Genomic DNA, 22,644 nt, shown 5'->3' on the forward strand with positions numbered 1-22,644 from the left:
TGCTATTACCTCCATTCTGTGTTTAAAGAACAAACATCTTTCTGTCCAGTTTATATTTGCTCAAAAAGTCTCCAATGTTGAACTGTTTTTATGATTTTATAAACTGAAATATATTTCCTGAGTTTGTCTGTGTTTTCCACTGGTTGAATCTCTCTGAAGACACACCCAAACTTCTATGCAATTTATGATATCAGGTTCAGTTACTGTGCCACAATTCATTTTTTGCCTCTTTGCAGTGTATTGTTTGCTGATTAATGAAGGAGACAGCTCTGTAAAACTACGCATCTGCTGAAAAGCTATTCTGTTTCTTGATCCTCAGTTCTTATTCCAGACAATGTCATGATAAAATTAAGTAGCAATCAAATTTCTGTTCTATCATTAGGCCTCCCTTATCTATATAAACATTTCACGTTCTAACTTTCATAATGCCTAGAGGTTTAGAATAGTTTTATTCACTTTTTGCCACTTCTATCTTGAATCTTGATCCCAGCTGGTTCTTTATTGTTAGCCAGAGGCTTGGGTTATCTTGCTTTGTTTTGCTTTGCTTCATTTGTAATTTCAAATCCAACTTTGTTACACTTCCCGCACTGAATACCGACAAATTGAAAGGAAGTAATAAGGGGGACAACAAGGCATGAATTTTAATACATAAATAAATAAAAAAACTTGTTGACTTTTACCTGTAGGTCTTGATAGTTATTTTGTTCATAAAAGTTTATTTAACTTCAAACTCCATTAAAAAATCTCTCCTGTACACATTTGGTGAACACTTTGCAGAAGCCATTTATATTTTAAGGAAAGGTTTTTTTGTTTGTTTGGAGTGGACAACATGCATAGTTTTACTTGCCTTCCCCAAGTATGAAAATACACATATACTGATCATCACCATACATCTTCTTCTGGGAGAAAATACAAGCCAAGAAACATACTCTCTTTATAATAAATTTCAAATGACACATCTAATAGGAAAAATTGCAACGTTTTAGAATACCTTACAGTTTTTTAATGGAATGTAATTAAAAAAATCCCTTGCTTTCAGATTAGACTTACTAGAGTTAAAATAGTACTTTACCTATCATTTCCATACTTGAAATTAATCATTTTGTACTAGGACATCTGAGAAATATTTATTTCATTGTTGCTGGTAAATTTGAAATACAAACCTAGATTACTAACATGAACATTAATTTTGATGCATTGTATTTTAATTCCTTCATTGGTATCTTATTAATCATACTGCAAATTAAATGAATCCAAGCTTATAAATGATGCTGAATAAAGTTTAATACATCAGTAGTACTGCACAAGTCTTAGCATTACCATTTCATTGGTAATTAAAATACATATCATGTATGATAGATTGTATAAATGACATTACGATTTATTATATTAAATAATTCGTATATTCAAATTTCTCAAAACATTGCTTTTAGAACAGCACTTTATTTTGTTCTTTGACACAGCTGCAATGACTTACTCCCCATTTTTACTGTTCAGTATTAATTATAAAAATTGCATTTATCTAATTGTCTCTTCAAAGCAAAAGAAAAAAATATTTTTAAAGGATTAAAATGCATCTTTCCAGAATGTGACTTCAGGAAAATGGCCATATTCCTGCTGAAGTTTTAAATTCTCAAAATTTGCCTTTTGTCAGTAATAGCATTTGCATTAAAAATGTTGTGACTACTTCAGGCTATGAAGATTTCGACAGAAATTTTGCAATTTCTACTTTCAGTTCTATCTTCATTCAATGTTTAGGTTACAGAATGTTAGAAAAAATTAAATCCTTTTCTTAAGTGAGCATAATAAGGATACACATCAGTGAAATAACCTATTAAATTGAAACTAATATTTGAGGACTTTGTGCCTCCTGTGTTTCTCAAACACAGCTTTATCATCATCACTGTGAAATTACATTCAGTCTGCTACTAAATCCTCCCTTCTGAAAACAGAAGGTTTTCTAATTTCTTTTATACATTAACTCTGTAAATTAATAATTCTTCCAATGACTTAAGGTTTGTTAAAGTAGTTCATTTGGTAGATTATCCCCCCACCCTCCTCCGTCAACCTCATAAAATCTAGATTGCTCTTTATGCCCACTGTAAAACAGTTATTGCCCATCTTTGCATCACTAATATTTTCTATGGTACTTCTGTTTTGATTCAGCTCTGTCTATACCCCACAGGGTACCTCATTTTATTTGCAGCACCTCACATAGCCTTTATATACCAGTGTGCCAGCTGGAGGCACTGGGTGGATAAAACCATAAAATGTAGTGTTTCTCAGTAGAGTATTAATGTGAGCTGTTCCCCATCCCCTAGACACTACTTGTCATGAAATTTGTACGAACTTAATTATCTTTGAGACTTCTGTCCCTTTGTCAAATCTGGTTGAAATTGGCCAAGAGATTCAACATTTACTGAAGGGAGCAAGGGAGACCAGGCAGAGCATGCTATCACACAAATACTGTTTCCTTAAGACACAAGGCTAAAATAATGGTGTAGCAAATAGTTGCAAGGAAGCAGTCTCATGAATGTACCAATTAAATCACAGGCAAGTGATTTGTTCTGCATGTGTTATCATAAATATGCTGCTTTACCTTTTGCAAAATCTCATTTAACTGCATTCATGTTAAAAGAACAATTTCAGTCTCAGTTTTGTTTTTGTGGAGCACTGAGGAGAAACTGTTTTCTTATCTTCAAATGTTATTAACTGGAAATAAGTGTAACCTATGCTTTAAGGTCCTTACTTCAATTTAGATAGACAATTAGATATACAATACCAAAAAGAAAGAGAGAACTTTGTAGCAGAGTTTTTTCTCCTGTTGCCCCAGGTGACTACAGCAGACTTCCTTCTGTGTTCAAATTATTAAAAACTACAATATCCTTCAAGCCATTTTTAGAAAGCTATTTATAATTGCAGTATCAAGTAACAGAACTTCTTAAAAATTAGCTTATGAGATTTACATAGGATTGTGCATTTTATACTAAGGTGTGTCCTCATTTGCAATAGTTATTCTATTTTTATCAAGGCTGGAAACTTACAATAGAGTAAACCAAATTCTTCCTTCACATAACTGGATACGTGAAGAATTTAAACCTTGGACATTTCCACTAGCTTCTGGTACAGGTATACATCACTTTAACTCATAACAATATGTCCTTCTGCTCTGTCACAAATCCATCCTTCAGGACAATATTGAAAGTGAAATGCTTTATGTTGTGATGTGAAAAAAAAAAAAAAAAAATCAAACCCTTTGGTTAGACATTTGAAAAAGACAAAAGATGACAAAAGAATATAACAGCTTTTCTTGTACCCAGATGTTGCAAGCAACTATACTCACAAAGTTTTTACAGACAGAAGGAACTTCAGTGCTTTTACTCACATGGGACCCATGAGAAAGTTTGTGATGTAGCCACTGATGGTTTTTGCAGTAGTTTGCATATTGGAAGATGGGAAACAGTTCACAGCTTGAACAAATATTTCTTTAAGGGATAAATGACCTCAAAATTAAAGGCATATAACTATATTGAGTTTAGAGCAAAAGCATCTGCAGAATCATGCACTTTAAAGGGTTTATTTAAATGTTGTTTTATCTTCCACTTAAGAAATATTACTGAGAGGAAGCCAGAATGAAGCAAAGAATAAAATCAAGATTTTGGGCACCCCATGCCAAAAAAAAAAGACAGGGAAAGGAAAAAAACATAAATGCAAATTAATTTTCTTTTCCCTAGTTTGTATTATTCAATCATGCAGAGATTTTATCAACTGAAACTATACTGTATGAGATCTACATGAGCCACTCAGAAAATGTCCTGATCTTTCAATCACATATTTGCATTAGCATCAGATTTTCAGAGGTCTGAGATCATATAATGCTGGTTAAATTATATTTTCATAATCACTAGAAATCTGCATAATTTCCTTTTGTTAAATGCCTACTTCAGCACATAGTTTGCTGTAGGCAACTCGTTGTTCACCTCTGATAATAAGCTTTTGTTTAACAACATTGTTTTGTGTTTTTGTTGAAGTTGTATCCAGGCAGAAGACCTTGGTGTGATGCGAGAGGATGATCCTGTAGAATGCCCTTGCTTAACTAGAGCCTCACAGTCAGGATGTTAATTGGCTACAGAGGGTAATGTATACAGATAAATGGAAACAGTTTCCTCTATTTAATGAAAAATGTATGCGGTAATTAAACTCAATTTAAGAGAATAAATATTGAAAGTTTTAGTAAAACAACATTTTTGCAAAAGACCAAACACAGAAAGAAATACCTAACAGTCCATTTACTTTAGAATAATGTGTTATCTTCACTAGACTGTCACCAGACAACTTGCAATACATTTTTCTTTTCTGAAACAGAACTTCTGAGAGATTTAAGAATCAGCTCCTGGAAGCTGAATCCTGGAAGATAAAAAACAACCAGACTCAACTAACTGTAGAAAATATGTATCTTTTCAGAAATCCAAGATTTCTGGGAACTTACAGAGAAACTGAAATACCAAAAAATCAGAAATTCAAAGATAATCAGAAAAACAGGCAGCTTTACTCCAGTATTTCCTGTTTGAAAGCACTGACTTCCTTTTTACCTGCATAACAATGATTTATATGTGTTGTGGTTTCCCAGGCTGAAAATCAAAAACACAGCAATGCACCAGCTACTAAGAAGGAGAAAAATGGCTGCTACTGCTGAACCCAGGACAATATGTCGTCTTCTTAATTTTGAACTTTTCTAGCAAATTCCAGAATCAAACCTAAGGAACTCGTTAAAATGCAGAAAATACTGTCCTTAATCTCATGTATCTCGGTCTTGCAGTGCACCATGATCTACTTCAAGTTGACCCGAAGAATATCTGTCTATACAATTACCTGTATAACTGCAAATGCAGGAAATTGTATATTGAACAAAAGCAAATATTTTAAAATCAGAATTTACTTTTGAATATTGGAACTTACGTGATCGCTGAGTAGAAATTTGAACTCAAGCTATGGATAAACTATATTATCTCTTTTGGGGTTTTGTACAATATGATCAATGGATGAATCAATACCCATTTTTTCAGCCAGAAATTAGTATCAGGAAGGTTCTATTAGCAGCACACATGTTTTGTAGTAAGATCATTTCATTCAGAAGAAATCAGTATTCCACACTCTAACACCAGAAGTCCTATATTTCACTTATATGATACAAAATACTATCAGAACACATATCTTCATTCATGAAAGTCACTAGGGTAATCTACATTAATAAAAGCCTTAAGTTAGGTTGTATTTCATAATGACATAAACATAACAGAGACAAATTTTATCTAGCTTATGTTGTACTTTACACACACTATAGCCTGCAGCACAACTGACTGATGTTATTTAGCTATGAAAAATGTAGCTGCTTGATTTTGTATAAAAGCTTAACACCTATGTTTTACCAAAGATTTTTAAACTATCTAATATAGCCTGTTACATAGATGCTATATTTTAAGTATTGTAATTTTTTAACCCTTTTATTGAATAATTGGTGAATGTCTAAGAGAAAAAGTCATTAATGACACTGCTCAAAATGTGTTCAGAGCACAGACATATGGAATGTTAAAGAATAAACCAGAACTTACTCACTTAACACATAAGTGAAAAACTTATTTAAATGTCAGAGTGACTATTGCAGATGTCATACCAACTTTCCAATTAACTTCAGAAAGGCTGACATGAGGATTCCTGAGTTTCTTTTTTTTGTTTGACCTTTGAAATTATTCTGCCTCATTTTTTTTTCGTTCCTCACTTCCTCTTCATCTTTCTTTTTTGAAGGAACAATGAAACAGAAAAATACCTTCCCGGAGGACAGCAGATGGAGACTTGAAGCTCCTTGCATTTCACTTGAGTCAAACTCTGGAAGAGGATTATAATTTTGGTCAAGAGGGAAATGTTGGGGAAGACTATCAAGCCCGTCCATGTAGCGCATTGAAAGACTCTTTCTCTCCACTTGACTCTGCTAATCCTTCCAGCCATTGTTGGTTTTATGCATAATTTTCACACCATGACAGACTTTAAATTGAAATGCTAATATAAATTTGAGAAATCAATACCAAATTTTAATATAAAAATACTTTTCTACAAAACATCAAAGAGTTTTGTAAGATATTGTGGCAACTGTAATCTCCCTCCCGGACTGTAACCAGGTGTGATTGACAGTACTTTAATTTTAAATTGTATCATCCTATCCTTCAAACAGCTGGAAAAACTATTTTCTCACCTACCAGCAGTGCACCAGTATCTGAAGCTAATCTGAATTTTATTATGCAGTTTAATTCTTAAATTGTCCCAATGTTTTACTGTGCTTGCAGGAAAAGAATAAGTATTCCATAGAGCTAGTATTTTTCATTCTCTTTGTTTCATTATTCTCAAGTCACAATACACGTAAATTCCAACTTTTGGGTTTTTTCACTACTGAAAACCCAGTAATAAGCTGAAAGGGTATATGTTTCATAATGACTTATTTTATGTATTATGAAAGCAAGAAAACAAAGATTCAGAACACTGGTAAGCAGATAAAATAGCGGCCAATTCCATTTATTATAAGTAAATCTTCAAAAAGAAAAGCATAAGAATTTTCAAAGTGGATGTATATATCTACAAGGCAAATGCCTAAGGATAGTTTTTATAAGGGTACGTTAATCTGAAATCTTTACTCTGTGCCATGCTTCAGAGCTACAGCAGATCTCATCCATTCAAAATTAAAAAATCAGAAAACATGATGATTCATAATCCTGACACATTATCTTGTGTTTCCAGTTTACTGATATATTTTATTTCCAACTAAAGTAAACGCTGGCAAAAATTAAATGTCTCAGAGGAAGACGTAGATTAGTTGAAACATACATCTCGATTTCATAGAGTCATAAATGCTCTCGTGATAGGTAGTGGAAGGTCAACTTCTTTAACGTTTCCCTACATGCATAATAGAAATAAATAGCATTGTAATTAAATCTAGCTAGTCTGAATTCCTAGAAACTCTTACCTAATTTTAGAATATTTTATTGTCTAATACTGAAATTTTATGAAGTTCAAAAGCATTATCTTCAATCATCATGCCAGACACACATCAAAAGTGTTCCTTCTGAAATCATAAATCTCTAAATTTCTGCTCTTACCCAAGAATTTTTCTAGTGTGGAATTCTTACAGCTAAGATTATGTAATATAGTTTTAAAGAGAGACAGCAGTGATTGCACTACAATGAACTGGATATGAAATGATTTTTAGAAAGAAAAATTTGATGGAATTTATTATGAAGCTATTTATAAACCTTATATTTCTAATACAATTAGTAGTAATTTCATAGGCCCAAAATACCTAATACGCACACACATCCACACCCCCCGCAACCACCAAATATACCAGGATAAGTACGGGAAATATTAAGTAGCATAATTTCAATTTAGTTTGCTTTAAATGATAGTCAAAATATGTTCAAGACAGAACATAACAGATTCCTTTTCTAATGTTATTACCAACTACAGTTCAATAATACTTCTGAACAGTCCCATTCAGCCCTTGAGTCCCACATAACTTCTTTTGATGACATCCCTTTACACAGGATCAGATTTTATAAGAAAAGCAGAAATGGGTGAATGCATTCAACTATTCATAGCATAGAAAAACAAAAGCTGTTGAACAAAATGCTCACAAATCCTTTCCATTGCCTAGAATTAAACTTTCATACGGAACTGAAAATCACCATGGTAAAAAATTGCAAGCTAGTCCATTCATTACTTAATACATCGTTACAGTGTTATCCTAGTTACTACTCAGACTGGGGTAGGTATGCAGCTCCTATTCCATAAACTAGGTGGCTTTTAAAACCAAAATGAGAAAAAAAGCTGAAAGTCCTGGTGAAGGGATACATCACACTTTACTGTTCAGAGGATACAATTTTCTTAATCTAAGAGAATTGTTAAAATGAAAAAAAAAAAAAAAAGCTAATGTCAGGAAGCCTCAGCTCACTGCTAGCTGTGATTCTGCATGTGTCTGGGACAGGTTCAGAAGAGTAAGAATGGTTTCAAAGATAAAAAGAAAATATAAATAGAAGTACAGGTAGTTTGTACTAATTCAAGCATTCTTCAAACACTGTTTATCTGTCACAGGCAATATTAAGACTGTTCTAAAACATCTGTTTATAAGCAGCAGATTTATTGCTTCTATTTCGTACCTGCAACCAAATTGTAAGTGAAAGTATTGCTTACAGAAAAGTTCTTTGTAGCTGCTGCTGATGCAGGCACAGTGCAAGACAATGTTGTTAGAACAGAGTCCTGTATTTCCCATTCTCACACTCAACATGAAATACAAAGGCCATGTTTTTTCTTATGCAACAGACAAAATCATATCTTACCTGCACAAGTCAAACTTGAAAAAATAGATGGAGGCTCTTCAGAAAAGAGCTGGGAAGGTGTGGAGACAGAGTGGTGTTCTGTGCAGAGAAGTGGGAGGAACACACACAGCTTCATCTGGGGGCAGCTGAGGGGCGTTTGTAAAAAATTGTCCTATATTTATAAAGAAAAAGTTGAACAATCTATGCTATGAGTTCTTTGGCTAACCAGTCTGATGAATGAATTGCTTGCAATAAATTGAATTGGTTTTGCTTGATAGTTGCCATCTTCTCTATGCCCATCTGTTGTAGACTGTCAATGAAAAACTGTGTATGATTGTTAAAATACACTAATTATTTGAAGTTGTTGAACACAAATGGTGTCATGGGGAAAAAGAAAAAAAGGTATTTACGGCATGAATCACAGAAAAAACTTTTGAAATGTCAAATTACATATTTAGACAGTAGGAGCATCTTATACAGAATATAACTGCAAATTAGTTAAATATTATAACTGCAGGGACATATTTACAGCTTATATTATAAAAGTAAATTATGACTTTAAAGAAGTGTACTGATTTATCTGTGAGGTTTTAAGAACATTACTGGTTTATGTACAGTCTGGCTACATTTAGATTTCATCAGAGTATCTGAATTTTTAACAATCAGGTCTGTGGCACAGAATTTTATATTGGATAGCTGCAATGGGTATAAGTTGTGATGGTTAACATTTTTGGGGATCAATGTTAAAAAACATTTGGCAGACTGCTTTCACTGCATTAGTAGAAAAGTAAAAATAAATGACATGGAAAGGACGTACAGATGCCTGAAAATGAGTGAAGGGAGCAGAAAAACAAATGTAGAAAATAATAGATGAGATACTTCCTATATAGCTAGTAAATGGGGGAAAATAAAAAAGAGACAAATTGATGAGGAAAACCCCTACAAATTGGGGTCAAACAGAGTCAAAAGACAAAACAAGTTGCTACTGTTAGAGATATAAGAGATTTTTTTTTTCTCTATTCAAGGAAGTTTAAAACCTAGCAGAATAGAAGCATTTCAGAATGATGAGCTTGGGACTGTTGTCAGCAGCATGCTTAAGAGTTTCATGTCCATACAGTAGCCAGCATGTTTTACATAATAGGGTTCAGCCTCTACTCCTACTGATGTTAAAATCAGTCTTCTATAATGCATTCAAATTACTGAGTTATCCATGTATTTTCTTCAGCTATTAAATAAGTGCACTTCTAAAGCAAAAAAGCTCAGTGTAAAAGCAAAAGTTTTAGACTTAGTAGCTTTGACGAACTGGCAAAAGCTATTCAAACCTATGGAAAATCTCTTAGTTTGGATGACATTAAAAACCTCCAAACACTTTAGGGCTTCATTTCTCTACAATTAATACTATAATCACAAGTATAGTTCATAATATTACAAGTTATAAAAAGATCTTACTTGATATACAGAACATAAAATCTGTAACTACTCAGCAACCACTGCAAATAAAACGTCTGTACATTGGGTCCAATGTTTCTTAATAAGTGCCTTAGCCTTAATCAGTAGCTATTTTAAGGGAACGAGTAATCCTTAAAGAAACATGCATGCACTTAAAACGCTTAGGGACAAGGCATAACATAGATAAAACATTAGATAGGCAGTAAATAGAGCTTTCTCTATGCTGACTAAGGAACAACCATGCCTGCAAATATGGTGGTGTTATTAGTGGAAAAAAAACGTAAATGAATCAAGAATGGGCAATTCAGCTTCTAAATGGCATGCCAGAAATAACACTAAAGATCAGATGCCTGAAAGTATATAAAGAGAAAGATTTCTAGTTTATTTCTCAAATAAGTATAGAGAAGGTAACATGACATGTAATTAAAATATAGCAGATTGAGGTTGTCAGGTGGAAATTTGTTTGAAATACATTGCTCTTTAGCTGTTTGTGAAACTGACTGTATGTGGATAGAAGCATTCATTGTGGAACATATTTCTGATCTAAAACTTGTGCTCCCTTGATATACAGCCAAATGGTAGTTAAAAAGTGACCTTCTGAAAACCATGCCTTATTAAATTGTGAGAAAAAAAAATGAGACAAAATACTGTTAAGACAGCAGATCAGGGGATGGCACTCTAGCCTTCTAATGGAGGAAGTCAGTACTGTAATAAAAAGAAACCAAAAAAGACAAGACAGAATTTTCCTTACAAGACTGTCACCATTTTATAAAAGAAAGTTGAAATGATCATTGTGCATAGCATTAAGAAGTCCATCTGGGAAAAGAGATCCCATTTAGCCAAAGCAGAGAGGCTGAAGAAAAAAGAAAAAGGAGATTGGGTGTGAAATCCAACCGTCTTTGAAGTCAATGGGAATTTTGCCATCGATTTCACTGGGTCAGGATTTCATGCAAGCTGGATGCAGACTCTGCTTTGTGATACCCATACTGAATTGAGGTTTCTGGTTTCAAAAGCTATATTAAAGTCATCCCCACATAAAACTAATGTAGCAGAGTACAGAACAAAGTCCGTTACTTTTTTAATGAGGGAAAATGAAAAGATTACAGTTAAAACCTTACCGTTAAGATAATTAAGCATGGACAGAAGGAAAGAATACACATTACAGCATTTACCTCCTATATCTATTTCATTTTTTCTCTTTCCATTTTCTTCCCTGAACACTCTTATGCCTCCCTGCTTTACTCCTTATACTCACTTCAATGCTTTAGCTGCAAATTCCAGTGGGGAAAGTGAGCTGACAAAAGCATACTCCCATTTATGTGCAATATAGCCCCTTAAGCTCCATTTTTAAAGTTTTGGATAAAGTTTGCTATACACAGGTTTATATATATATGCATATAATATATATTTTTCAGTAAAAAAGTTTCAGATGCTTATTTTGTTATTAATAAACCAAATTCAGATGTAACAAATGAGAAAATGTCAACCTTGAGGTGGAATTTGATTTAAACAAAGAGTATTTAAGTGCTATTTTCTGCTGTTGCGAACAAGCAATAATAAAAATAGGTTATTAATAGTATCATACACAGTACTTTTTACAAAGGGGAGAAAGAGATCCCTAATGGGATCTTTCTCATGAACTGCATTCAAAAGTTTCATTAAACCTCGTGCTTTTAGACAGGTTATTTACATTTTCCTTATCCAAAATTGCACATATCATGAGAGCCAGTAACTTTTACCAGAACCATATCCAATTACAACTGAGAACAAAAGGAAGAAAAATAAAATTTGATATGTTGTACAAAAGTTTGCCTTCTTTCTAATTAAAATTACTTGTGGAACCTAATGTTAAAAATGTGTGTTCATTCCACACACGTATTTAATGGAATCAGTGGTGCTATTTAATCAGATGCTGGAGATTTAAGTTGGAAATAATGAATATTAGGTTGGGAAAGTATTCAAATATTCTTTACCAGCTTCTTTCCTACGGATTGTTAAATATATTTTTAATGCAAATATATCAGTGTGCTTTCATCTCTCTGCTGTCCTTTATGAAGGCAATCCCACAAGGGTGAAACACTGGCCTTTCCTGTTTCTTCCCTGCTGTAACTATCATAATACAAACGATGCCTGCTAAAACTGGCAGATCTGTGTCTAACATAACTCTGGTTTAATTCAAAAATGTTCTTGCTTACAGAATGCAGCAGTTCAGAAAACTCTTGTTGTACATGCAGCTGAAAAAAATGAGTGTGGAATATTTATAAGGCTCTGTAGAAATATTCCTTCTAAACTTTTAATCTACTGAGAATTACTGGATTCCTGAGTTAAAGAAGCCATCCTTCAGCTTTTAATGTCAATAGTATCACATCTCTCACTAAGTTATGTGTTAATTGCCAATAACAATAAGGATCAGACCTAGCAATCCCTTTCTGTCATGTGAATATTTTCTTTTTAAAATGAAAGTGATAGAAATATTTCTCCAAAAGCAAACTGGTTACTGAACTTTAAGGTGATAAAAACAGGTCTTAAGTTTAATTTCTGCCTTCTGAATGTATCCAATTAAAGAGTATTTTATTCATTACTAGAACGTAAATGCAAACAGTTACAAAAATGAAGCACAGAAAATTCTTTGGCCAGGTTTCCAAGCTATTGTAATCCCTCACTGACAAACCAGGTCTTCTCCATCTTCCTGAAGCTGAGACTTAAGGCAGGCACTTTTCAAATAAAAATAATCAGCAGCAAACCAACACTCACACATGCTACTGAGCACCTCACTTAAACACTAATCATTCTGGGAAAAATAATAAAATCCAAGGATCAGGTATTTTAAAATGTATTTAAATTCTAAACTTACATGATTACAGAACTGTATAGCTACTGTTACCTATCTATGCCTATGTCTATCTATATATCATGGGCTCCTGAAGACTCATATTCTTTATCATTTAGAATTCAGATCCTGAGAGATGCTAACTTGCTAACTTATGATTACAGAAGATTACATCTCATTGAAAATAAAGGGAAATCAGCCTAGTTTTGAATTCCGAGGATTGAAAAATTTGACAAATTTTATCTTATTTTAGATAAATATATAAGATCTTCCATTGTTAAACAAGAATTACACCTCTTTTAACATTGCATGTATTTAGTGTAAAGAAAAAGCCAAATAATGGGGTATAAATGAACAGTTACACACAGTGAAAAATAACTAATTACTAACATAATGCCCTAGAACAATTAAACTTATTTTTCTTTTACTAGATGAGAAATTTTCTGTACTAAATCTATCCATTTCTTCTGACAAAAAGTGAATGTTCCGAAGTTTGTCTTTTCCTCTTTTCAAAGCTGTTTTCTTTTAAGTGTCATTGTGAAAAAGATATCTTTCCCTAAATGTTTCCAGGGACATTTGTCACTCATTCAGCCTTTAGCCATGTTCAGCTTAGTGCTGTGAATTGTAATATTACAATGCCTTCCAGAAACTGGAAAAACAGTACATGCAATGACAAGTAAGGTAACGGTCACTTCCTACTAAAGGTTGCACAGAACTGTGTAATCTAAAATATTTTTCAGAGAGCCTTTTAAGACCAGAAATATGTACAATACGTCATTATACTCAAGTTGCTGAAGACATTAACTGAAAGATTTTCTTCCTAGATCTAGAGTTGACCATGTTATTATAAATTAAATGAGTAAATTCTTTTTAAACACTTGTTTGCACCAATTCAACAGAAAAAAAATAGTAACTTTCAGTCTTGTGATTTGAATTTTATCTCAAAACTTCAGTACTTAGAATACACTGTAATATGTACCAGGTTCTCCACTTTTGTCCAGTGACAGAGCATTGATTTTCAAGGATAATTATACACATGTAATAAGGAAAGCATAAATATGTACAAATACTGAGATCCACAGTCAACTCTGATGGCACTCATGCAAATCATAAGAGTCACAGTTCTTCATAGGCATCTTCTTGTCATGTTTCTTATATGTTTTAGTCCTCTATTTTGACACTGTTCAGAGGCATGTATTGCTTCTAAAGACTGACACTAAGCCTGTGATGGAGATGTAGGAGAATAAAGAAGAAGAAATGGTGCTGCTATGTTCATGACATCTTACGAGCAATTTAGCTCCTACTGTCTCAAGAGAATGGGCCTGTACATAAGTCTCCAAGCACATTTTACTTTCACCAGAGCTGCGGGACTCAAGCTAAATTGTTAATGGGAAATCAAGCTAAAATTTGTTACCATTTTGGGCTCCAGAATTACTTTAAGCATCCATTTAAATACACAATAAATTCTATTTATTGACTGAGCAACTGTTATTTACAAATATATTAACGATAGCAACCACTGGAGAAGAAAAAAAAAAGCAGCTGTTAAAGCTCCTGATAGTGTTGCCACATCAGCATTAAAGCAAAGAAGAAATTCAGGCTACAAACAAGAAACTGGTTTATAACTCCCAAAAGGCTGAGATTCTGAAGCAGCCTTCTCATGGGGTAAGGAGAGAGTGAGAGGAGGGGAACACAGCAAAGTTTTAAAAAGAAGCTTGATAAATTTAAAGAACCAGCCTCACCAGAAGAAGGCCTTTCTAAGCCTGTATTCCCAGTAAGATTAAAAGGATCATTGAAATCGCTTCAAGCCTACTGAGGTGTCCAGTGAGACTTTGAGGAATGTGCACACTTCAGAAAAGGCACATGGATGCTGGGAGGACTCTGCAAATGACATCAGGTTATTCTATAGATGAGTTGGCAAGAAAACTTTGCAGTTTGGTTGAAAAGGAAACAACCCCCAGGTTGTACTGCAAATTCAATGAAAAACACAAAAATGCTTTGTCTCCACAGTAAAAGCTGTAAGTATACAGACTGGAAAGAAAAATGAGTATCATGAAGGTAATCTCTGTACCAATTCATCAGGTGGTTTTCTTGCTTGCCTTGTTTTATATTTGGTACTTCTCTCAATCTAAGTCTTAAGCCTTTCTATAAACATTGCTCCTCTTAAAGAGCAAGGTGTGAATGATGTGCTTTAACAGCTTTGCTGTGCTTTTAGCCATTCCAGAGCCTTCTGTATAATCACAGAACAGTTAGGGTTGGAAAGGCCCTTAAGATCATCTAGTTCCAACCCCCCTGCCATGGGCAGGGACACCTCACACTAAACCATGTCCCCAAGGCTCTGTCCACCCTGGCCTTGAACACCGCCTGGGATGCAGCATTCGCAGCTTCCTTGGGCAACCCAATAATGTTCAAATACTAATGCAGTCTGCTCACTCTGCCTCAAATACGTAAAAAATGCATTTTTTTTCTAGTGAAATTAAATAGAACTAACTTCTGTTATTGCAGTGAAAGACTAAGGCAAATCTAAAAAAGAAGATGATTGGTAGGCTAACTTCTGAACAAATATGAAAGGACAATAATGGAGAAGTTTATGTAATCACAAAATAATTAATTCTTCACTAGAGAAAAAACTATGAAGAGTTCTCTCATTACAAAACGCTGAAGATAACAGTTAATTGTTGCAAATTACCATTTGCCTTAATTTCAGCACAAGAGAAAAAAAAAATCCTTAAGAAATATGTGTCTGGTGTTTTTCATGCAGGGGAAGAGCAGGTTGTGGGTTTCATGGCGCAAAGAAAAAATGCTGACTGATTACACACAGCACAGGATGGCTGTGCAGTATTGTCCTCTTCACCATGTATCTGACACTGGCTCCTTGGGATCAAAGCGGATCCCGAACACCATGGGGTTCAACATCCTGGGCCTGTTCAGCTTGCAAGGATAGCTGTTTTATGCAGCAGGTTACCATAGCAACTTGCCCCAATTTACATACTGAATAGCTGCACAAGTTAATATGACTCAATATAAGCATTCACTTCCAGTTGAAGATTTCAGCTTGTTAGCGTACGACAGACAGAACTCCTAGGTAGAAGTCAGAAGCTGAAATGCCTAGGCATAGCCATTTAAATGACTGAAGCCCATCTTCCTTTCACAAGGGTTCTTTCTTTGCAGTTTATACCTTGCGCATATTCTCTGCTTACAATAGTCAATTGCTAGCTTGAAACCTGGCTTGCACAAATGGAGAAAGACCTTTTAATGCGAGCTTAACCTGTACAATTAAATACAGACTTAACTAATATCTTCCTGCCATGCCATTTGCAAAAACCAAACCCAGCCAAACAGAAAAAGCAAAACAAAAAATCAAAACAAACCCAACAATTTCTTGCACAGAATTAGAGGCCAGAAATCAGTTTCTTGTGAAGGAGCCTTGGATCTGCTTCTGTCTTTAACTGCTGAATTCAGCCTGACAATGCAACTTGAAAGTCCTATTTCAAAGAGCATTTTAAACATTCTGTTGGAATAAGGGCAAGACACTGAAACTCAACAACTCCCCAGACTTTATTAGCACTGTGCTTAGACTTAATCAAGAGCTACTACTGACTAACATGCATTAATCTCACTTACATACTTTTGTAACCTTACACACGTTTCTAAAAGCAAGTTAGAGGAGAAGGACTTGGGGGTGTTGGTTGTCAAGAAGCTCAACATGACCTGGCATTGCATGCTTGCAGCCCAGAAAGCCGCCTGTATGCTGGGCTGTATCCAAAGGAGCATGGCAAGCAGGTCAAGGGAGGTGATTCTGACTCTCTTCTCCACTCTCTTAAGATGCTACCTGGAGAATTGCGTCAGCTCTGGGCCCCCAGCACAAAGAACGTAGAGCTGTTAGAGCGAGTCCAGAGGAAGGCCACAAAGAGGATGAGAGGGCTGGAGCACCACTCCTATGGAGACAGGCTGTGAGAGCTGGGCTTGTTCAGCCTGGAGAAGAAAAGGCTTCAAGGAGTCTTTATTGTAGCCTTTCTATACCTTCAGGGGGCTTACAAGAAATATGGAGAGGGACTTTCAGCTTAAATCTGACTTTTAAGATGAAATAAAGTATATTTAGATTAGATATTAGGAAAAATTTCTTCACTATGAAGGTGGTGAGGTACTGGCACAGGGTGCCCAGAGAAGCTGTGGCTGCCCCATCCCTGGCAGTGTTCAAGGCCAGGCTGGACAGGGCTTGGAGCAACCTGGTCTGGTGGAAGGTGTCCCTGCCCATGGCAGGGGATTGGAACCAATTGATCTTTAAGGACCCTTCCCAACACAAACCATTCTATGATTCTATGAAATTTCAATGTACGAAGGAGCTACTGAAGTATAGCTAATCAGTTTTGCAAATACACAGTAAAGAATCAAAGACTAAACAGAAATTCTTCAGAACAAAATATGGGCATTGTTTTAGATTGTGACCAAAGCATAAGTCAATGTCATGGTATTGTTGAAGGCAAATATCATAGTGGGATCTACAAACAAGAGTTAATACTTGCAAGATATATGAGGTGAACCCTATTTACACAGCATGGATAGAATTTCTGTTTAAACAGGCATTTCAGACATTGTGTTCCAAGAGATAGATTGAGGAGAACAGTAAGACAGTTGAGGGGTCAAGAAAAATATGTAGTAGAAAAGAGTTAGGTACTATTTAGCTGAAAGACCTAGTTCTTTATGAATTTCAGAGGCTCTTGTAAAGAGAAGCGAAATAATCTAGTTTTTATGTTTGTGCATTTTAAATTGCAGTGAGAAAAGGTAGGCTTAGACCAGGGAGGGAAGGGGAAACCTTTCTCACAATAATGATGAAGCCCTAGGCTGTAGAAAACCTGAGCAACCTAGGGTCTTCAGAGGTAGAGATCTTAGGGAATATGTTAGACAAACTTTTACCACGAACACCAGAAGACAGTCAACAGGATAGTTCTGTTTAAATTCTCTCAAGGTTAGTACATTATATTTTGTACACCAAAAATTAACATGATACTGATAAGAAAAGTGAAGATTTTTCTCCCAGGCTTATTGTGAGTATTTAACTCAAGTAAGCATTGGAACAGTCATAAATGACTTTCACTCATCATACCACAGAGACCTTAATATTCCTTCAAGCAGGGAGCAGAGAAGCAAGATCTCAAGGAAAAAGTTTGGAAAACTAATTTATTAAAGATAATTTGTCCATACAGCATGAAATTACTATTCACATTTCCTCTTCTACATTATTTTGGATCATTTTTACTCAGAATTATATTGAATTATACTGACTATATTAATTTATTGCAATTCAAAGACAATATATTGGTCAGTCACACAATAGTGAGTAAGCATGCTCTTTCATTTCATTTCAGGTTCTTTCATTCATTACTTACGTAAAGAGTTGGAGTGTTTTTTTCTATAGTACAGCTTTTCAGACTGGAAGTATTAATCATAATAATTATAATTGTAGTGATTTAGCTATTAGTCTTCTGCTGCTTTTATAATGGGCTTTACAAAAACTTTTTAGAGGATCAACAGAAACAAACTTTACATCAGTGACAGAATCTTACAACAGAATGGAAGTTATTGACCATGAACTGAAGTAAAACATAATGCTAAAGTTAAAGTGTGTAAATTAGAGAAAAGTTACAGTTAATGATTTGTTGCTTCTAAGGTAAGTGAAGGTTCTAACTGGGTAGTATTCTTTTTGCTCTGTGGAAGATAAGCAAAGACACCCCAATCACTTACTTTCAAAGGAAACTGTCATTTGCCTGAAGTGATTTTCTTTTTCTTTATTTCTAAAATTTTATCCTAAAGTGATCCTGTATTCCTTGATGGTTAAAAATTGCTCTCTGCATTTATTAAGAAAGGTAACTATGTTTAATAGATTTTAAAGGTGTGACATTTCTTTTTCTATGAGATGCAAATAATGTTTTTTATCTCTGAGTTCAGAAATATTCAGTTAGCATATCTAGGACTCTATACTCACTATATTTGAGGAATTCCACAATGCCAGTCAAGTAAAAAAACCCTCAACAAATAAATGAGACAAAACATAAAATCCAGTTCCACAGCCAGGAAATACTGCTGACTGCCTCATCTTCATCAGTGAATTTCAGAACATATGATTATTGCAAGATTTACAACCAACAGATATCTATCTTTCTGCTTGTCACAGTTTTGTTCTTTTTGTTGAGAAGGCTTTCCTTGTTTTTCTTTATAGAGTATTTGGAAAAGAATAGTGTCCATGGAATAAATAAAACTCCCACAGTTATTTTAAGAGTAACTACTATCTGCAGAATTTTAACCTCAGAAAAGACCAAAGGAGAACATTGCTGCTACCCCTATTTCTATTCTCCCTATAAAAGGAGTAAAAAAGCACCAAAAAAATCAGAAAGAGGCTGGTAAAATGACTTCCTAAGGTGGAAGACTCCAGGTTCCTGACAACTTAGCCAGAGCTAACTTAAATAGGACATACTTCTTTCTTGTAACTCCAGGTAAGTAATTAGGAAGATTTAATTATTATCTAATTGCCAAGTATTAGCATTTCAGAAACTTCTGGTAAAACAGCAGCTCTCAGTTTACATAGTGGGTATTGAAAGAATACCTCACTTAAACTTTCTTAAACCTACTGATTCCAGTAACTAAATAACATACTTAAACGGGAGTGCACATGAACAGACACAAAATACTACCTTTTTATTTTTTTTTTAAGGAAAAGACACATTTTGAAGAGTCTCTGCAAGTTTACACTGTATTGATATGCAGAAATTGTACTGGAATCCACAGATAGCATATTAAGTTCTACATTAGACCTCTGGAAAAAGAACGTGGTCTTCTCTTTTCAGCCTTCCTCTAATAAATACTTTATGTATAGCTTGAAGGTGCATGGGCAGGAGACTATCCAGTGTCTAGTCTTTTTAAAGTCTGATTCAATAACAATTCAACCAAAGACCCTAAAGGATACTGAAAATATATGCAATGCATACTGGAGAGCGTGGTACTTAATAGAATTGTCCTCTCTTTTCAACACTGCTGAAACAAATGTGCCAAGTTTTAGTTGACAGAAAGCTATCTGTCTTTGAGAAGCTTTATCGTAAGAAGAAAAGGCTGAAAATAGCTGTGGCTTATTACAAACTTAATAAGATTCAAATTGTTACATGTCTTGAAAAGAAGAAAAGATTTCTACATTGCATATTTTTTCCAGAATACAGGTACTATTCCTGGTATATCAATAGCCCAAGGGCACAACATATTGAATGACTTATTAAAGATTCATGATACAAATTTATTTCCTAACAACATAGTAGGAATGTGTTGTTTTCCATTACAGGAAGCAACGCTTCTCAAAAGTGTTTACAACTCTCAAATTGCAAAATTTAATTTTCAAATCGAATGAAGCATAATGAGCTTCACGAGCTCCTAATTTTTCACACCCAGGCTTAGTTACAAACATAACACAGCAAAACAGATTAGAACGAGCAAACCATGTATTAAAGAATTCTGATGTAGTAAATGACTATCCATCTCTTGACCAATGGCAATTCAAGAGACTCTTCTGAAACCAAAGCATGGTCAAGCTAACAGCCTACATCTACAGCTAACATCTTCATCTCTAAGCTGAGAAAAAACAAGGAAATTCAATGTTTTCCAAGGAACATAGGTGAGCACTCACCAGATTCATCCCTTTTATCTATCATCATCTCACATAAAAGCAGCTCACTGCTGAGATGTATACCCACATAAATTCAATGTCTAGTATCTTTGTAGAAGGCTATAAAAATGCTGTTCTTGTATGACAGTTCTATGGTGGCAAGGGAAAATGAAGGAAAAATTGAGCAAAACTGAGAACAAGAAGCACAAATCAAATTACAGGTAGATAAACTGAAAAAATCCCTAATCTGAGTTTTTCAGCCTCATTTCAGAAGTGAGACTGATAGTTTAGATCAATTATATTCCATAGACAAAAAGCTTCAGATCTGCTTCTGTATGAACATCACTGAAAATCTTGAAACCTGATTTATATTGATCCAGTCAAACAGAAGGAAAATAAAAGAGCCACAAAACCACCACACTTTTCAGTGAACTACTGTGAAGGCTACCACCATTAAACAAACAAAACCAACAAACCAAACTCTTAAATGTGGTGTAAAAATAGACATAACTGAAAATTTCAGTTTTACTCATTCTTGGATGTTAATGACATCACATATTAAATCTAACTCTAAAGTACTGAGTCCTCTAGGTAGTTTTGGTTTCATGTTGTTCTTCTTACAAGGACAAAGAGACAGTTAACTCAAAATGTTAACAGAAAATAAATTTGAATACATGTTTTTATACAGAAAATTCAAGATAGCTAGGCGTGGACTTACTTAGCTAAGTCCAAATACAAAAGCAACTTCAAACCAAGTGCCCAGATATATCCATGTTTCCAGGTTGGTTTAAGAATATAGTGCACCTTTCTGAATAGTACCAAAATCTTAATAATCCTTGCTGATCAAGGAAGGTTATTTAGAAGGCTGTCAAGGCCTGGAAATCTGTTCTCTCACTGCTTAGTCTACAGATCCTTTGTGAGTGCCCAGCTTGCTGTTATGACCCTGTCTCTCTCTTCTGCCTGGCATAATCTCCCAAGACAAAGATCACTGTTTGCCTAGGAAAGGCACTATCTCCCCTCTCTCCAGGCAGTGTCACCTTCCTTGATCACTCCTTTATAAAAGAAATAAGATGCAAATTTAGGACAAAGAACTCAACCAAATGTTGTCTGTCACACTATAACTTGACAAATTCACACATCCACAGAAAACCAGACCAGGTAAAAGATTTAAAGTGGGGTTTGGAATCCAATTCCACAATAAATTGTAGTAATTTTTTTGTGTGTTATTAAAACCCAAGATAAATTAGAATAAAACTTCATAAATTTCAGCAAGCATCTTTCTTGTGACATGCCAATGTATAATTGAAGAAAAGCCCAGGAGAAGCAAGAGTTTAGTTTTCCCATGATAGCCATTTCCTTCTGGTTATGCCGTGACAGCTGGAGAGTGAGTCTTAATTTTTTCAGAAGTGAATTTAATTGCTTTAGAGAGTCAGTTTAGCATATCACTTCAGAAATGCCCCAAAGCTACAAGCAAACCCATTATTAGCCAAATAGCTTCTTATTTGTAAGTTTCTTCGTTTAGGGCTGCAGTTACCAGATTATGTTTTCAATACCTTACCGAGTATTCCACAGGTGGCCCCAAATCTTATCCCTGTTGGAATATTTTCAATTAAAAGTTTTATGATAAGGATCCATGATAGCCTGAGAAATGTTGATGGTAGATAATGGGGTATAATCCAATGAATTTGGGAATCAGTGGCTTAAAAGTTATCCTGGAAATAAGAATAATGCACCATATCTAAGCAGTTCTAAGGAAATAATTGATTAAAATATGAATCTCATTTTTAAAGAAGTGGTAAAAGTCCTTTTCTGAAAAAGATAATGATTCTCAGCTTGAAAGTAGATGATCTTACATGAAACAAATATAGTTTATAATTAACAGCGATTTACCTCTGCTGAGAATATAAAAAAAATTGCTGTTTTAACTGCAGAAAATTTTCTGATCATGCAGATATTATGGCTGTATGTTTTTCACTACATGCAGCTCTTGGATAAATGTGTGCTAGATAGTCTGCATGAGCAGACAGGGTATCTCTGCAGACAACTTTGTCTTTTGGAGGCATACCACTGATTCCCAAACACACCAAAAATAAAATCATTATTGTAGAATTAAGGAAAATCAGGTACAGCAACATACCCTAGTGACATAAAATACAGTAATTATGTTATAGTTTTTCCCTAAAGTACAAAATGTTCTTGAGATGAAAGACAAAATTTAATCATCATCTTGTATTTCATGTACATCTTAAACCTTGATAGCTGCTTTCCGCTATCTCGTAAGGCAGTTCTTTGTTTCAACATTTTTGTTTGTTTGTTCCAAGTGGTAGGATAGAGATTAATTCATTAGTCAA

Source organism: Lathamus discolor, chromosome 9 (assembly GCF_037157495.1).
Source record: "Lathamus discolor isolate bLatDis1 chromosome 9, bLatDis1.hap1, whole genome shotgun sequence".
Classification (NCBI taxonomy): domain Eukaryota; kingdom Metazoa; phylum Chordata; class Aves; order Psittaciformes; family Psittacidae; genus Lathamus; species Lathamus discolor.